Below are 19,043 nucleotides of genomic sequence, written 5' to 3'. Positions count from 1 at the left end.
GATTTAAAGTTTGTGTAATTTGTGGTGAACTCTTCGTTCGAAGTGTTTAAGGATAGATTAAAATCCTTCGTGTGCTCAAGGTTGGAGCAAGGTGCCGTGATGTGGTTATGGAACGGAGTTCTAAGTGGGGGAGTTTGAACTCTTGCACGAAGATGTTCTAGTGTATTGATATTGGACAATGCTCGTATGGATTCGGAGCTAGCGTTGAGACCTACGTTGGTCGATTGTGGTGAAAGTACGATTTGGAATAAATTGTACTTATGGTTTTAGATTTAAATTATCACTGAGGTGGTAATGCGGTGAATCTCATTGAGAGAAAGGACGTGTTGGGCGAGCAAGGTGAAATCCCTCAGTTAAGGGATGTGCGTGTTGGATTCTCTTATAGAGAATTATTGTTTTGTGTCTATGTGCGATATAGGTGGTTCTTGCTCGACTGTGTTGGCGTTGTGTACGCGTACGTATGATGCGCGTATATGTATGATGGATTTACTTGGGTGGGTTAGTCGCGGTGTTAAGACACCACCCGGGGGTTAGTGTTACGCGGTGTTAAGTACACTAATGGATATTTTTTTGGGGTGGATGGTTAGTGTAATTCGTTAGGATTCACTATGGTGTAGTAGTGCGCGATGTTACACTACTCGTTGTGATCGAGGACAAAATAGCATGTGTTGATGGTTAGTGTATTCCGTTAGGATTCACTATGGTGTAGCAGTGCGCGATGTTACACTACTCGTTGTATGAGGCCAAAAGAGCGTGTGTGATTGGTGGGTTATGACCGTTGACGTGGTCCGCTAACTTCACCTTGGGAGTAGTGTTATATCGGTATGGTATAACGTTATCGAGAAATGCAAGTATCGATGGGGAATGGGAGTACCATTCCTGTGTTGAGATTTGGGAGGTGGATCACGTGTGGATGTGGATTCACGATGACGCGTGTAGTTTGGTCATCTTATTGAGGAAGTGAGTCTCGTGTAGTTCGGATTCACAATGACACATGTGGATGCGGTCATTCTATTGGGAAGTGAGTCTCGTGTAGTTCGGATTCACAATGACACGTGTGGATGCGGTCATTCTATTGGGATAGTGACTCTCGTGTAGTTCGGATTCACTAAGGCGATTGTAGTTCGTCCATTCCCGATTGTTGTTGCGGTGGAGGTGGTGAGTCGCGTGTGGTGCGGATTCACTAAGGCGCGTGTAGTTTCGGTCAGCCTTCATGTAGTTAGTATTGAGAACTATTGGTTGTTTTACACACCAATGGTGGGGTTGTGAGGACCGTATTGTGTGATTAGTGATGCGATAGCCGTGTTTCGCTCACATGTTGATACGGGTGTGACAATAGTCGATTTTGTACACCTTGGGATTAGTGTTGCCATAGTCGTTTTGGACGCTAGCGAATTTAGTCGTTTGCTTACGACTTTATGATAGTTACGTGTTGGTCGTGTTGCGCACTACAAGGGATGTTAAGTGGTAGGTGTTATTCGTAAGGATTCGTTTGGTTCGGTCTTCATCGTTCGGGTTGTTGACCTTAGGTTGAAACTTGATTGCATTTAGCATTGTACTTGGTGAAAGGACCCGTTCATATACATTATAAACGATTCACAATAGTTGATTTCATTGCGAGGTATTTGACCTCTATATGATACATTTTACAAACATTGCATTCGTTTTTAAAAGACAAACTTTCTTTACATCGAAAATTGACTGGCATACATACCATTTCATAATATATCCAAACTATAAATGTCTTAATAATAATCTTGTTGAACTCAACGACTCGAATGCAACGTCTTTTGAAATATGTCATGAATGACTCCAAGTAATATCTCTAAAATGAGCAAATGCACAGCGGAAGATTTCTTTCATACCTGAGAATTAACATGCTTTAAAGTGTCAACCCAAAAGGTTGGTGAGTTCATAGGTTTATCATAAACAATAAAATTCATCATTTTGATAGACCACAAGAGTTAAATACAGTACACCTATCTCGTGTAATAAACCATTTTTTATAATGCTTGGCAGAGTAGGTTCGTATCCTTTTCTCCCAAATAGGTTGCCTCGCTATTTTTAAATAACCGTACACATATCTCGTGCACAAAAATAATACACATAACCTGTGTATAAAAATCATTCTCTCGATACATAACACTCAATTTGATTTCATTGCTCAACATGGTAACCGACCTTAACATATAATGCGCATCAATAATATCCCTAAAACAGAACACCTCGTCTGTATAATATATAAACTTCGAAGTACTAAACACCACGCCCACTAGCCCTTCCGTCTAGTGAACATTGTGGGTGGGGGTGTTAAACCCGGTAGCTACCTTTAGGATTCGCGTGAATTAGGGCCATACCCGTTTCTAATTCTTAGGTTACCAAGCAATAATAATCAGGGGAAAATATTCACAACAATTAGTGGCAATTATCACGTTCAACTAATTCAATAATAATCCACAGAACTTCTGTCTGCATAATAATTCATTCGAGGAATGTTTTGCTTGTGTCATATCGCGTCAAACATTTATAAAAATATTTCATGTATTCTCAGTTCAAAAATATATTTCAAAAGCATTTAATAAAGAAGTTATAAAAACAGCGCATGTATTCTCAGTCCCAAAAATGTAAAGAGTAAAAGGGAATTAAATGAACTCACTATCCAATATTTTGTAGTAAAAATATTCATACGACGAAACTGAACAATGCAGGGTTGGCCTAGGATTCACGAACCTATATCATTTATTTATTTATTAATACACATAATTGTAATCGAACAATATATATATAAATTTATTAGTTATATCATTTATATATTAAAAATATATATTTGTTTCATATATTTATTTTGTATATTAATTTTTGTTATGTTATATGTATTAAATATATCATTTTTATCTTAATAATAATTGTTATAATAATACTAAAATAATATTAATAGTAGTAAAAATGATTATAATACTTAATATTATTAATAAGATAATAATGTTAGTAATTCTGTTAATAATGATAATAATGATATTAATGATAATAAATGTAAAAATATAAATTTTATTGTTGATGATAATTATGTTAATGATTTTAATAACTACATAATAATACTGATAACAATAATAATGATAGTTTAGTGATATCAAAATAATAATTTTAGTAAAAATGATAGTAATAATAATAGTAATTTTTAATAATGACAATACTAATAATTGTAATCATATTAACAATAATGATAGTATTTATAATAATACATATGTTAATAATAATAATTATAATAATAATAATAATAATAATAATAATAATAATAATAATAATAATAATTCCAATATTTATATAATGATACTAATACTAATATTAAATAAAAAATATAATATATTGTATCATTTTCATAATAATAATAATACTAATAATAATCATGATCATAGTAATAATAATAATACCTCTACTAATAACAATGATAATTCTATAATTTTAATCATAATACTTTTAAATGATATTGATAAGGATAATAATAATAGTAATAACAATATTAATGATAATATATTAATAATAACAATAATCTTAATAATAATAATAATAATAATAATAATAATAATAATAATAATAATAATAATAATAATAATAATAATAATAATAATAATACTTATAATGCTCTAATGCTATTACTTAATAATAACTAAATGTTAATAATAATAATCATTTTGATTTTATAATAACAACAATAAGTAATAATAACAATAATAATAACAATTATAATAAAAATAATAATAACAATAATAATGATTATAGTATTGGTAATGAGAACTACCTCCAAAGCTTTCTTAAAAAAATGGCCCAACAGGGGCTCGAACCCGCGACCTCATGTTTAACCCGAAACACCCAAGACCATGACTCCACTGCCGTTTTTATGATTTAATCTATCACCTAAATATATTTAACCCGTTTTGGTTTCCTGTCCCTTTATCCCTTCTTCTTCACTTATTAACTCGACCAGTGATTGAATACCAAACTAATAACAACACATTGGACTGATTTGTAGGACGTTCAATATGAATTAAAAGTAACCACCATGTAGTTAAATTGATTTTTATAACAGAATAAAAAAAATACTGTATCTAGTAAAAAAAAACATTTATGAACTCAAAGATTGATTGTGGAATTATGAACGTTTTAGACCATAATTTCAACATGAAAAAGATGTTAAATCATTATTAGAAACTTCCTGGATAATTAATTTAACTTAAAACATGAAAATAAACTCGAATTTCCTCATGAACAAAACAGTTGACTTTTGTATTTAGACGTTTGACTCCAAAATTCGAATTCGATTTATAAAATTGAGACTTGGGATTTTACAGATAGATTAAGTAGGCAATTCCTAACAAGACTGCATTAACACAATTAGAAATTTATTTCGAATTCAAGCAGTTTGGAAAATAAGGTAAGAACAGAGGTGTCGTGTAGATATATTAAAATTTAATTTGATTTTTGCTGTTTTAAGTCTAGTTGCATTTACAGAGTATTATATAGACGCTAATAGATAATATTACAGCTGATGTGATTCAATTAGCATTTGTTTTCTAGTTTGATTTGGCTCCACAGAAATATTCACTCAGGTACTGAAATAAATAAAAAATAAAAGCTGAATTGATGTTAATTGGTTCGTTTGTTTGCATTAGGGATTTGAGATCGACCTGTAACATCCTTTAGACACAAAACAAAATTTATAAAGCTCGATAGTGATAGGAAACGGCCTGATTAGTTTCTAATTTTTTTATATATAAATAATCAATATTTATAATTTGTAAATATAAATGTAATAATAATAATACTTTTATTAATAATACTGAAAATAATAATAAAAATGTTAATATCAAATATAATGGTAATTATTAATAATAATGTTAATAATGATATAAATAATAATACTATTAATAATAATTATAAAGATGATAATAATAATATTATTACTTATGATAATAAAGATAATGATTATTATGGATAATGGTAATAATAATATTTAATAATATTACAAGTAACAATTAATCTATAACAAGTTACATGTATCAAATTTCATATCTATATCTTTTATATAATAATATTAATAATACAGATTTAATATTAATATTGATAACAATAATAATGAAAATTTATCTATAACAAATTTATTTAAAGTTGTAATTACATTTAATGTATTAACCTTACATTTTATTAAATATGTAATACTTATTTTATATAATATCATATTTGAATATTCAATATTTATATATATTTTATATATATACATATAATATTAATTATGTATAGACGTCATTCTAATAAAAGATGTAGTTATTTTATATATTACCTTATATTTTCAATTCAAATGATTTAATTACATTTTATTATTTCCCACTACTTACATATATATATATATATATATATATATATATATATATATATATATATATATATATATATATATATATATATATATATATATATATATATATATATATATTTGTTATTAATAATATACTTGTTATTCTATATTTTATTTAGATAAATTTAATATATTTGGTTTATATGTTTTATATATATCTATTACTTATCATTAATAATAAAAACTGTATATTAAGGTTTAGTATATATTTATATATTAATTGATATAGCTTAACTAATATCTTTTTAATAATAAAAGTGAAATTATATGTATATTTTATATATATATATAAATTTTGAAATCAAAATAAACCTTTCCGTACTAAGCTATTATGTGTGAATCTTAACTACTCGGTTAATTCATATTTTACTAATATGCTATGATGTACATCCTTCATTAGTAACTTAACCACCGTTAACTACAATCTCTATCTCAATTCAATAAATTCCAATCCATAACAAATCAAGTGTATTATTCAAATATATGTTTGATGTTACACTTTCATCATCGATGTACTCGAAACTTTTCAAATAACATCATTCGTACCCTGCGAAGTTCACAAGAATTTCACGAAAACCAACATCATGCATCAACAAATAACAAAGTATTGATTCAAAATTTCAATATCATTGAAGAAATACTTATGTGATTTCTAAAGCTTTAGGGATTACTCAATTCTAGTTTCAACCGTAAATCAAATGAGTTTAATATTAACTCATATATTAATTATTATGTGTTATGTGAATATTGTATTCATATTTAATTCTGTACGTTTCTACGTGTCGTGGATTTCTATCCGGCGAATCATTTCGGTTTTCAAACCAACGGTCAGACTTTTGAGATTTTCGAATACTAATTATTTTAAATATGATATTTTGATGTCATATGAATATATATAGTGTGTATATATTTTATTTATCGCGTATATGTTATCTCTCCGAAGATTTAATCGCGTAATAGCGTTTTCGCGTTTCGGGCTTCGTTCGGTCTTTCAGGCCACAAGATTTTAGTCTTTAATAATGTTGGGCTATAGAGGGGCCCACTCTCTCACTTTATGGCCAAAAATTTCAAAGAGGAGGGGGTTAGGTTGTCAACTTTTCAATCTTGAGATTGATTTGATTAAAACCACTAAAATGCTTCTCATTTTAACCTAGCACTTAATTTTTTTTCTCTCCTCTCCTAGAATGACCCAAACCTCCATCTTCATCATCATAATCAGCTAACATCATCATAGTAAGGATTCTTCATCATTTCTCAAGGCTTGTTACATAATCGGGTTGCTATTTTCGCGTTCTTTCATCCTCTTCTTCTCGATTCTTGATTAGGGTATAAACCCTAACCTTAGCTTTTTCATTTATACTTATTTTTACTGATTATGATCTTATTTTGATGCTATAGTAATTGTATGTTGTTGTATTGTTGAATTGATGCATAGAATCACTCGTTAATTCATGATTTCGGTTTGATTGATTTTGGACAGCAGCTTATTCCACCATTTCTGTAAACTTAACTGATGTAAATGTTAAATTAAAGTGTCTAGATGTGTTCCTCTCATCAAGACATTGATTTTAGACTCCAGATTCATGTTATTTCGATTCCCGAAACTTAAATTGTGATTAAAATGGTGTTTTCATGAAATCAAACTATAAGAACGAATGTGTTCAGGTTTGGTCCGACTTTGTGACCATTTTTGGAGTCTCTAGGGTGTACTAGTGTGTTATGATTGATGATTGGATGAACATTCATGTTCGGGTCATCGAAATCCGAGCCACGGATCACCAGTTATGACTAAAACTTATTTTTGATCGGATTAAAGTCACAAGTTGAATTAGGGCTGATAGTCATGACTTGGTGGCTGTTCTTGGGGTGTTATTGAGTGCACTAATGTTTTGGGTGGTTTGGTTAGACGGAGATATATATAAGACTCGCCGAAAACCGATACCCGAGGCTCAAGTTATGACCCGATGAACTTTTAATTAAAACTTATGGTTATAACATCTAACTTATGATATAAAATAATGATTTTCATTATCATTAAATTACTTATGATACAAAAGTGATTAACTAAATTTAAGACTTATGATATACATATTTATTATATCATTATTAATTACATTTTGATTAATGAAACTTTTAATTAAACTTATGATTAATAATACTTTTATTATTAATGAAAATACTTATGGTAAGTATTAAACTTATGTTATGAGATTATTATAATAAGACTTATAATAAGGATTAATTAATTATTTAATTATTATAAGGCTTAGTTATTATTTAATTATAATTCAGTTATTAAATACTTATGATTTAATAATTTTAATTAAAGCTTATGATATGATTAATAATTCATTATTAATTAATAATAAATATGAGATGATTAAAATTTATTATTAATTAATAATACTTATGTTATGATTAATATTTAATTAATTAATTAAATACTTATGCTATATTAATTATATCATTTAAACTTATGTAACTTTAATAATTCATTTTAATTTAATTAAACTTATGATATGACATAATTATACATATATGACTTTAAATAACATCATAACTTATATTATTAATATAATTTATACTTTAAAATTCAATGTTGACTATGTTTGACCAAGGTTGACTTTTGAGTTGACTTTTGGTTGACTTTGACTTTCAGTTGACTTTTGTTGACTTTCTAATTAAGGAAACTTTCCTAACTCATAAACTTTCCAAAAATATCAACTTTCTAAATATGGAAACTTTACAGAAATAGAAACTTTTCTAAAATAGAAACTTTCCTAAAATAGAAATTTTCCAAAAATGGAAACCTACTAAAAATAGAAACTTTCTAAAAATAGAAAGTATGTGTCCTTACGCTGTTCTGATCAAACCGAAGCATACTGAGTGTTGTTCTATGATTACTTGCAACAAGTACTATAGCTATCATACTAAGACTTGACCTAAGTTAGTTATTTAGATCGACCTGCTTTATTTATAGGTCGGCGTTGTGATCATTCTTGATCACTTTATCAATTGATGTTCGCATTTCTGTGTTGTTGCTTCGTTTATGTAAAGGTGAGTTATAGTCCCACTTTTCTATTTTATATCATTTGGGATGAGAATACATTCATTTTATTTTTTTTATATTGGACACAAGTGGAAGTTAGTTTAAGTTATTCATTGCGAGTTGAATGAAAATATTCCCTAGTCTGGTAACTTAATCACTGGTTTCTACTGGTGAACGTGAATCCTATGGATAGATCTATCGGGTTTGACAACTCCATTTCGTGCTAGTCGCGCTAGCAATTTTTGAAGACGGAATGTATTAGTACTTCGTAATTATTTGAAGATACACCTGTTTAGTGTATATTATGTTTGATAAGGGTGGAATTGGTTAAGTGGTGACCAGGTGGCTCACGGGTTAATGGAATAATGTTTTATATGTTTTCGAGCATATAATTTTTGTGGTCCAAAATAAGGCTTTATGTTTTCAAACATAAATTTTTACGGTTTAAATTAAATATTGTTTGCAATATTAAACCTATAATTCACTCAACATTTTTGTTGACAGTTACTCGCATGTTTTATTCTCAGGTTCATGATTGATTGCTTCCGCTGTGCTTAGAGAGTTTGCATATTTATGATGGCAGCTTTTGTTAAACATTAACTTGCATTCTATTTTGATACATTAGATTGTGGGTGTTGTTGACTTTGTTTTGGTCAACTTTTGATTAAGTATTTATGTATGGTTTTTCTAAACTTACATATTTTGGTAGGTTTCCTTTATATGAAATCATTATCAAATAAAGAATGCAAGGTTATTTATTAAATTCATTTAGAGTTATGATCAAGCTATGGGACCAAGATAACGATGGTCGTCAAGTGTACTTTGATGGGTCGTTAAAGTTGGTATCAGAGCTTTGGTTGTAGGAAATTAGGCTGTATTGATGTCGTTACCCGAGTCAATAGGGTGCATTAGTGAGTCTAGTCTACAGCTCGGCCTATAATATATTATTATATGTGATTATTTGTATCGTATTAGTATGTATATTGTTTCATAGACGTACGTCTCCTCCTTATGTTCTGATTACGGGAGGAACTCCCATTCCGATTTAAACGTATTCTCCGACTCGTGCGAGTTTATCTTTATAAGAACACTTTGGATATGGAACCGAGGGATGTCATTCTTGACTTCTGAAATGCTCGAAATTTCTATGTCATCTATTATGGTTATGTATATAACGTTTGAGTTATATCACGAGAGATGTCATCCTTGACTTCTAAATGCTCGGCATTTCGATGTCAGCAATTATGTTTAGGTATATAACATTCTTGTTATATTACGTACCTACGTGCCTTTGTGCCTTGGTGCTTTGGTTTTCGAACCGGAAAACGTCATTCTTGACTTTTAAAGACTCTTGATACTTCAAAGACATTTTTATGTCATCGTTACTCTTATTCATTACTTTTGATGTTTTTGTCTCTTGTGCTATCCTTAGTACATTGTTTAAGAAATCGTTTTAGAGAAATTCTGTGGAAATTTGAGGTTTTTCGCGTGTCCTGATCTCATGTAGTGCTATTGAAATGGAACTATGAATTAGTATAATATAATGACGTCATGCCAACGTGATTATATTACGTTAATTCATATAGAAGTCCCAATATTGTGACATGAGGAATAGAAAGCGAGTTAAAGAAAATTTTTACACCAATCATTCAGAAAATTTCAATGTTATTACATGAGTAAGAGAAGCTCGTTTTAACCAAACTACCTATCTCGTGCTCTATCCTTCATACCTTGCTTGTTAGCGACAGCTTCGCATGTGAACAGTTTTGGTCCAAGGACTTATGTCCTGATAATAGTCAAAACGATATTTAATTCATTGGTTTTCATGACCACGTGACATTTGTTGGTCAATGTTGCACGATGATCCAAGTCCTTTACTCGATCTTCCACGATCTTACTTCAACTTGTAACCTCTGGAATACAGAATCTCTATTTATCATCGGGAGTTTTACACATTTGTTTAATTGGGCGGTTCTCACAAGATTCATGGGCGAATAGAAGTAATGAAATATTTTGTCATGTATACAATTTATAAAATCATATATGTACGTATGGATTCAAATGAATAAATTTACCCTTACCTATTTTAGCTAGTATATACTAACTCATACCTTCAAAATTATTTTAAAACCACTCATGTATTGAGCTGTTTGACTAAGTCAAATTATTTTATATAAAATGGTACACGTTGTACATACTTCTAAATTTACTAAGAAATTCGTTCCATTTATGTTGTCACATCAAACGTTTAAAGCTTTTTTTTCAAAACTCCTTTGATTGATTTTATCAAATTTTCACATTACTCTACAGAGTGTTTGGATCACAGTTCTTCTCATCCTCCGTTTAAGGATGAAACTTACCATTAAGTTTATTGATAGAAACTCTTACACCACTTTGGATGCCGGTTTTATAAAGTTTGTCGGGAAGTCTTTGTGCTCATAAAATTTTCCCTCTTATGGTTGGACATGACCGAAACGCGGACCGATAAATCATTTTTCAGAGGTACGTTCAGTGGTCACCCTGTTCTCAGGAAAGGCACTGGGTGGGTTTCTACCCCAACTGTTGTTATAGTTGGTATCACAGATAGATATTACACTAGACCGTTTGAGAAGTTTCTACTCCCGATATTCACGGTTAACCACAACACCCTCATAAACATTAATCCTATGATTCAATACTTTGAGGTACAGGAAATCATTTTTGGAGATTCATCTCACCTGGAGTTGACTATTCTTTATGGTCCAAGATTCACGTTTCTTTTCACCCACACATAAATTTAAGAATAAAGTTGAATCCTAGATTGGCTCGCTCTTTGTGTGAGGAAGTTCACCCTCATTGAAAGATCACACCTTTGGTACGTCTTCCTTTCAGAAATGTAATGAAAATTAACTTTGAAGTTCTTGATCCTTGTTATCCCCTTTGAAGGAATTGTCTTAAACATCTTCACCATTGATATGGTTACTCTCCATATTTCTTCCTTTGTTGGCGGTAACTTTACCTTATTCGTCCTTGTTCATCCCCATGGGGAGCTCCTGTTCTGTTTGTTAAAAAGAAGGACGGTTCCTTTCATTTGTGTATTGATTATCACGAGTTGAACAAGCTTACAGTTAAGAACCGTTACCCTCTTACGAGAATTGAAGATCTATTCGATCAACTTCAAGGTTCGCCGTTTATTCTAAGATTGATTTTCGTTCCGGTTATCACCAACTGCGGGCTAAAGAAACTGATATTCTGAAAACCGCTTTTCGTACCCGTTATGGTCACAACGAATTTCTTGTTATGACGTTCAGATTAACCAAAGCACCTGCTGTGTTCATGGACCTCATGAAGCATGTGTGTAGACCTTATCTGGACAAATTTGTTATCGTTTTCATTGATGATATCCTTATCTATTCCAAGAGTGATCAAGAGCACGAAGAGTATTTGAAGTTAGTGCTTGATTTGTTGAGAAAAGAAGAGCTGTATGGTAAGTTTTTAAAATGTGCATTCTGGTTGAAAGAAGTTCAATTCCTTGGGCACGTTTTTAGTAAACAGGGAATTCAAGTTGATCCTGCTAAGATTAAGGCAATTGAGAAGTGGGAAACTCTGAAGACTCCTAATTAGAATCTTTACTTCCTAGGTTTGGCAGGCTATTATAGAAGGTTCATTCAATATTTTCCACAAGTAGCGAAACCTCTGACTGCTTTAATGCATAAGGGGAAGAAGTACGAGTGGAAGAGTGAACAAGAGTCTGCTTTCCAAACTCTGAAGAAGAAGTTAACTTCTGCACCGATATTATCACTACCTAAGGGTAATGATGATTTTGTTATCTATTGTGATGCTTCGTGTCAAGACTTTGGTTGTGTTTTGATGCAGCGAAATAAAGTCATTACTTACGCATCACGTCAGTTGAAGATTCATGAACAGAATTATACAACCCGTGATTTAGAATTGGGAGCTGTTGTGTTCGCACTCAAGAATTAGAGACATTACTTATATGGGGTCAAAATTACAGTGTACACTGATCACAAAAGTCTTCAACATATCCTTGATCAGAAATAGTTGAATATGAGGCAACGAAGATGGGTTGAGACGTTGAACGATTATGATTGCGAACTTTTACATCATTCGAGAAAGGCCAATGTTGTGGCTAATGTGTTAAGACATAAAGAGAGGGCTGAACCTCGCAGGTTTAGAGCCTTGAATATGACAATTCGAACAAACCTCGCTAGGAAGATTCTTGAGGCACAACAAGAAGCCTTGAAGGAGGAGAATTTTGTGAACGAGAAAGTCAGAGGCATGGCTAAGAAGTTTGAGGTACGAACCGATGGTACTCAGTACTTTGCAGGACGTCTTTGGGTTCCGAAGTTTGGTGATCTGCGACAAATTGTTTTGGGTGAGGCTCATAAGTCTAGGTACTCTATTCATCCTGGTTCATGAAAGATGTATCATGATCTTAAGGAGCTGTATTGGTGACCTAATTTGAAAACTAATGTGGCTACGTATGTGGCCAAGTGTTTGACCTGTGCTAAGGTTAAAGCTAAACACCAGAAACCGTCTAGACTTTTGGTGCAACCTGAGATCCCCGAGTGGAAGTGGGAAGGTATTACAATGGATTTTATTACGAAGTTACCGAGAGTTGTGGGTGGTTATGATACCATTTGGGTGATTGTTGACCGACTCACAAAGTCAGCTCATTTCTTACCGATTAAGGAAAACGGATTCATTGGAGAAGCTTACTCTTTTGTATTTGAAGAAGATTGTTTCAAGACATGGTGTTCATGTATCTATTATTTCAGACCGAAACAGTCGATTTATATCGAGGTTTTGGCAATCCTTACAGAAAGCCTTGGGAACTAAGTTAGACATGAGCACCGCTTATCATCCTCAGACGGATGATCAGAGTGAAAGGACCATTCAAACGTTAGAAGACATGTTACGAGCGTGTGTTATTGATTTTGGTAATGGGTGGGATAGATATTTGCCGCTAGCTGAATTTTCTTATAATAACAGCTATCATGCAAGTATTAAAGCTGAATCGTTTGAAGCTCTGTATGATAGAAAGTGTAGGTCTCCTATCTGTTGGAATGAGGTTGGAGATGCTCAACTCACAGGCCCAGAAATTATTCATGAGACTACCGAGAAGATCGTACAGATTAAAGAAAGATTGAGAACCTCCAGGGGTTGGCAAAAGAGTTATGCCGATAAGAGAAGGAATGATATAGAATTTCAAGTTGGTGACCATGTTTTGTTGAAGGTATCACCTTAGAAAGGTGTGGTACATTTTGGTAAGAGGGGAAAGTTGAATCCTCGTTTTGTTGGACCGTTTGAGATTACTGAGAGAGTTGGACCCTTGATTTGTCGTTTGAAATTGCCACAAGAACTCAGTGCTGTTCATGACGTTTTTCATGTATCGAATTTGAAGAAGTGTTTGGCCGAGGCCGATCAAACCATTCCTCTTGAGGAGCTTTATGTTGATAAACAACTTCATTTTATTGAGGAACCTGTCAAAATTATGGATCGAGAGGTTAAGACACTCAAGCAGAGTAGAATTCCCATCGTCCGAGTTAGATGGAACGCCAGACGCGGTCCCGAGTTCACTTAGGAGCGTGAAGATCAGATGAGGTAGAAGTACCCGCATTTGTACTCAGATGTCGAGTCAACCCCTGCACATGCTTAAATTTCGAGACGAAATTTCCGTAACGGGAAGGTACTGTCAAGACCCTACTTTTTTCGTTATCTTTTACTGTTTATTATTTAACGTCCGTTAATTGTTATTGTTACCACTTCATTTCTATGATCTATATTATTATTTTAGTAATAATATATTAATTATTATGTGTTATGTTAATATTTGTATTCATATTTAATTCTGTACGTTTCTACGTGTCGTGGATTTCTATCCGGCGAATCTTTTCGGTTTTCAAACCAACGGTCAGACTTTTGATAAGAAACGTCTAAAAGTTACAAGAGTACGAGCCGCAAAATGCAAAGTACAAGATATTAAATAGTACGCAAGGACGTTCGAAAATCCGGAACCGGGACATGAACCAACTATCAACGCGCGACGCAACGGAGCTAAAATTACAAGTCAACTTTGCACATAAATATAATATAATATATAAATAATTCTTAAAATTATATATATATATATATATATATATATATATATATATATATATATATATATATATATATATATATATATATATATATATATATATATATATATATATATATATATATATATATATATATATATATATATATATATATATATATATATATTTATATTAAAAACCGTCGGCAAACTAGAAAACAAAGTTATGTGAGCTGGATCAGAGGGCCATGCGATCGCATGGCCTGGAAGCACAAAAACCATGCGATCGCATGGAGTCCTGTAGCTGCCCACATTCTATAAATTGAAGCGTTTTTCGGCCGATTTATGTACTCCTTTATCTATCTCTCACTCTTCTCAATTTATATTTATATTTATATTTATATTTTAATTATAATTTTAATTTTAAGTTAATAATAATAAGGTTATAGTAGCGAATGTTTTAAGTTTGTAAGTCAAAATTCTGTCCGTGTAACGCTACGCTATTATTATTCATTGTAAGTTATATTCAACCTTTTTAAATTAATGTCTCGTAGCTAAGTTATTATTATGCTTATTTAAGCCGAAATAATCGTGATGTTGGGCTAAATATTTAAGACGGGGTAATTGGGTTTTGGACCATAATTGGGGTTTGGACAAAAGAACGACACTTGTGGAAATTAGACTTTGAGCTATTAATGGGCTTTATATTAACTAAACGATACCTCGTTAATTTAATATAAAGATTACAATTTGACGTATCTATATATAACCACATACGCTTAATCGGGTACGGTGGGCGGGATATCTATAAATACGAATTATCGTTCATTTTACTGGATACGGGGATGGATTAATAGTTAATGGACTCATTAAAACAGGGGTGGATTACATTCAAGGGTAATTGGTGTAATTGTTAACAAAGTAGTAAAACCTTGGATTACACGCAGTCGATAACCTGGTGTATTCATTAAACAAAGTATTAAGACCTTGTTACAGTTCGAATCCCCAATTAGTTGGAATATTTGACTTCAGATATAAGGATAATTTGACGAGGACACTCGCACTTTATACTTATGACTGATGGACTGTTATGGACAAAAATCGTATGGACATATTGAATAATCCAGGACAAAGGACAATTAACCCATGGTAATAAATTAAAATCAACACGTCGAACATCATGATTATGGAAGTTTAAATAAGCATAATTCCTTTATTTCATATCTTATTGCATTTTTAATTATCGTACTCTATAATTATCTCAATTTTATTTATCGTCATTTTATTTATCGCATTTTTGTTTATCGTCATTTACTTTAAGCTTTAAATTAAGTTGTATTTATATTTAATATTTTACATTAGGTTTTAATTGCGACTTAAGACATAAAATCGACAAACCGGTCATTAAACGTTAAAACTCCTTTTTATAATAATAATAATAATAATAATAATAATAATAATAATAATACGACTCATATATATATATATATATATATATATATATATATATATATATATATATATATATATATATATATATATATATATATATATATATATATATATATATATATATATATATCTTTATACAATTATAGTTTAAAAATATAGCGTTAAACTTGGCTAGCTCCCTATGGAATGAATCGGACTTACTAAAAACTATACTACTGTACGATTAGGTACACTGCCTATAGTGTTGTAGCAAGGTTTAGGTATATCCACTCTATAAATAAATAAATAACTTGTGTAAAATTGTAGCATATTTAATAGTATTTTGCAATAAAAATATAATTATTTCATATACACCTCTGCGCACATCAATCATTTTTGGCACCGCTGTCGGGGAAACTTAAACGCCGAAGCGAAACGCTATATAAAAAAAGATTTTTATTAAGTTTTTATTTCTTTTTGTAAAAATACGTTTTAAATATTAAAAATACAAAAATATAAAAAGAAAAACAAAATATATATATTTTTAAGAGTTTGTTTAAAATATATAAAATTATAAAGTATTTTTATTAATTTTTAAATATAAGTTTTATTTAATTTATATAAATATTTTATTAAATTAAAAACAGAAAACAAAGTAAAAAAAATAATAATAAAATAAATCTGAGCCTGCACGATTTTGGCCTGCATCCGAACTGAACCTGAAGCTCATGCGATCGCATGAGCCCATGCCTTAAAACCCATGCGACCGCATGGTACATTCTGACACGCCTGGACTGATCAGCATTAATTACGGAGTATTAATAATTATTATTATTATTAACCCTAATTTGGGTTTAATTAATTAATTAGTTTTTAATATTAGTTTTAGTTTTATTATTTAATTTGTAATATTAAGTTTTAATTAGTTTTATTATTTATAAAATTAATACTTTTATAAAATAAATAATATAAAAATTGTATTTTTATAAAAATTGTATTTTTTAAAAAACTTTAAGTTTTATTTTTATATTTTGTATCTTTTTATTCGTAATTTGTATATTTATCGTCCGTACTTAGTTTTAAATTTAGTATTTGCCGTAGTTATTTTTATTTCTAGATTTTAGGCTTTACCGTAAAATCCCTTAAGTGCTTTTTCTTTAGATTAAGATTTAGGTGCTTTATAATTTTACGACGTCGCTTATCGCTTTAGTATTTAATAGATTTTAGTGTCTAATTAAGTTATTGTCGTTTTGGATATAGAATTCCTTTAAGTTTTAATTCCTTTAGACGCAATTTTTAATTCTTAGTTTTTAGACTTTTAAGTTTCGACGCTGCATTTTATTATTTTTCGACGCTTATTTTTCGACCTTTTATTTAGAATTTTCTTTCTTATTTCTCGACGCTCTAGTTTTTAGGACATAGAATTTTCTTTATTTTTTTAAAATTTCGACGGAAAAATTATTTTAAGCAGTTAAATTGATAGACATCCAAAATTTTCTGGTTCGTAGTAATAGTTGGATTTGTTAGTGGCGAGTTGTGGGCTTCCGATTTAAAGGGTCCTGGCTACCTGCTGCATCTATTGGCTATTCGAAACGTGGGCAAAATCAGAAAAGTCTATTAATTTGATAACTTATATAATTTTTATCTTTTATAACTAATAGGATATTCAGTGAATGCACCGAGCAAAACGTTCACCATCTTTCATACGTTCACCACCTGTAACTCGATCAAGACATTTAGCCAATATTATCGCCGTTGATTTTTCTTTAGAATCATCTTCTAGTCGACCAAGTACTCCAATTCAAATTTCCGATAATCCATTTTTTGAACCCGACCTCACAATTGAGAATCCGGAGGATATTCAGGGACAAATCAGAGATCCTGAACCACTAATCATTCCTCCTGAACCACAAAATCACTCATCTAGAGATTTTCGAGGAAGAAACCATTAAATCAGAATCCTCTAGTGATTCAGATTCAACAAATTCAATCATGGAAAATCTGGAACCTCTAAGTATGGAAGACCGAATGAGGGCTAAACGCACTGGCCAAGGTCACGCAATTACTCAACCAGACATTAATGCGCCAGATTATGAAATAAAAGGACAAATCCTACACATGTTAACTAATCAATGCCAATTTAGTGGTGCGCTAAAGGAAGATCCAAACGAACATCTTCGTACCTTTAATAGGATATGTACTCTATTTAAAATCCGAGAAGTGGAGGATGAACATATATATCTCATGTTATTTCTATGGACTTTAAAGGGAGAAGCCAAAAATTGGTTAGAATCGTTACCTGAAGGGGCGATTGATACATGGGATGTTTTGGTTGAAAAATTTCTTAAACAATTTTTTCCGGCATCTAAAGCCGTGAGATTTCAAGGAGAAATTGTTACGTTCACACAAAAGTCAAATGAAACTCTATATGAAGCGTGGACAAGATTTTGAAAGTTGTTGAGAGGATGTCCGCAACATGGTTTAGACACTTATCAAATAGTACAAATATTCTACCAAGGATGCGACATCACTACACAAAAAGACATCGATATAGCAGCTGGTGGTTCAATTATGAAGAAAACTGCATCTGAAGCTTACAAAATTATTGATAACACTGCTTCCCACTCACATGAGTGGCATCAAGAAAAAGATATCGTTAGATCATCTAAAGCAGCTAGAGCCGATTCTAGCCATGACTTTGATTCCATTTCTGCAAAGATAGATGCCGTCAAAAAACGAATGGAAAAGATGACTAAAGATATTCACTCAATACGAATTAGTTGTGAGCAGTGTGGAGGACCACATTTGACAAAAGATTGTCTCAGTATTGAACAAACAATGGAATAAAGAGAGAATGTTTCATACATGAACCAAAGGCCTGGAAAAATTATCAACCGCCAAGACCAAACTACAATCAAAACCAAAATTATAACCGAAATGTTCCATACAATAACCAACAAGGTCCTAGCAATCAACAAGTGTCTAACAATACTTACAATCAGCAAAGACCTATATTTCAAAATAAACCCCCACAAACCGATGATAAAAAGCCAAATTTAGAAGATATGATG

Source organism: Rutidosis leptorrhynchoides, chromosome 1 (genome assembly GCF_046630445.1).
Source record: "Rutidosis leptorrhynchoides isolate AG116_Rl617_1_P2 chromosome 1, CSIRO_AGI_Rlap_v1, whole genome shotgun sequence".
NCBI lineage: Eukaryota > Viridiplantae > Streptophyta > Magnoliopsida > Asterales > Asteraceae > Rutidosis > Rutidosis leptorrhynchoides.
This window is presented reverse-complemented; position numbering follows the sequence as displayed.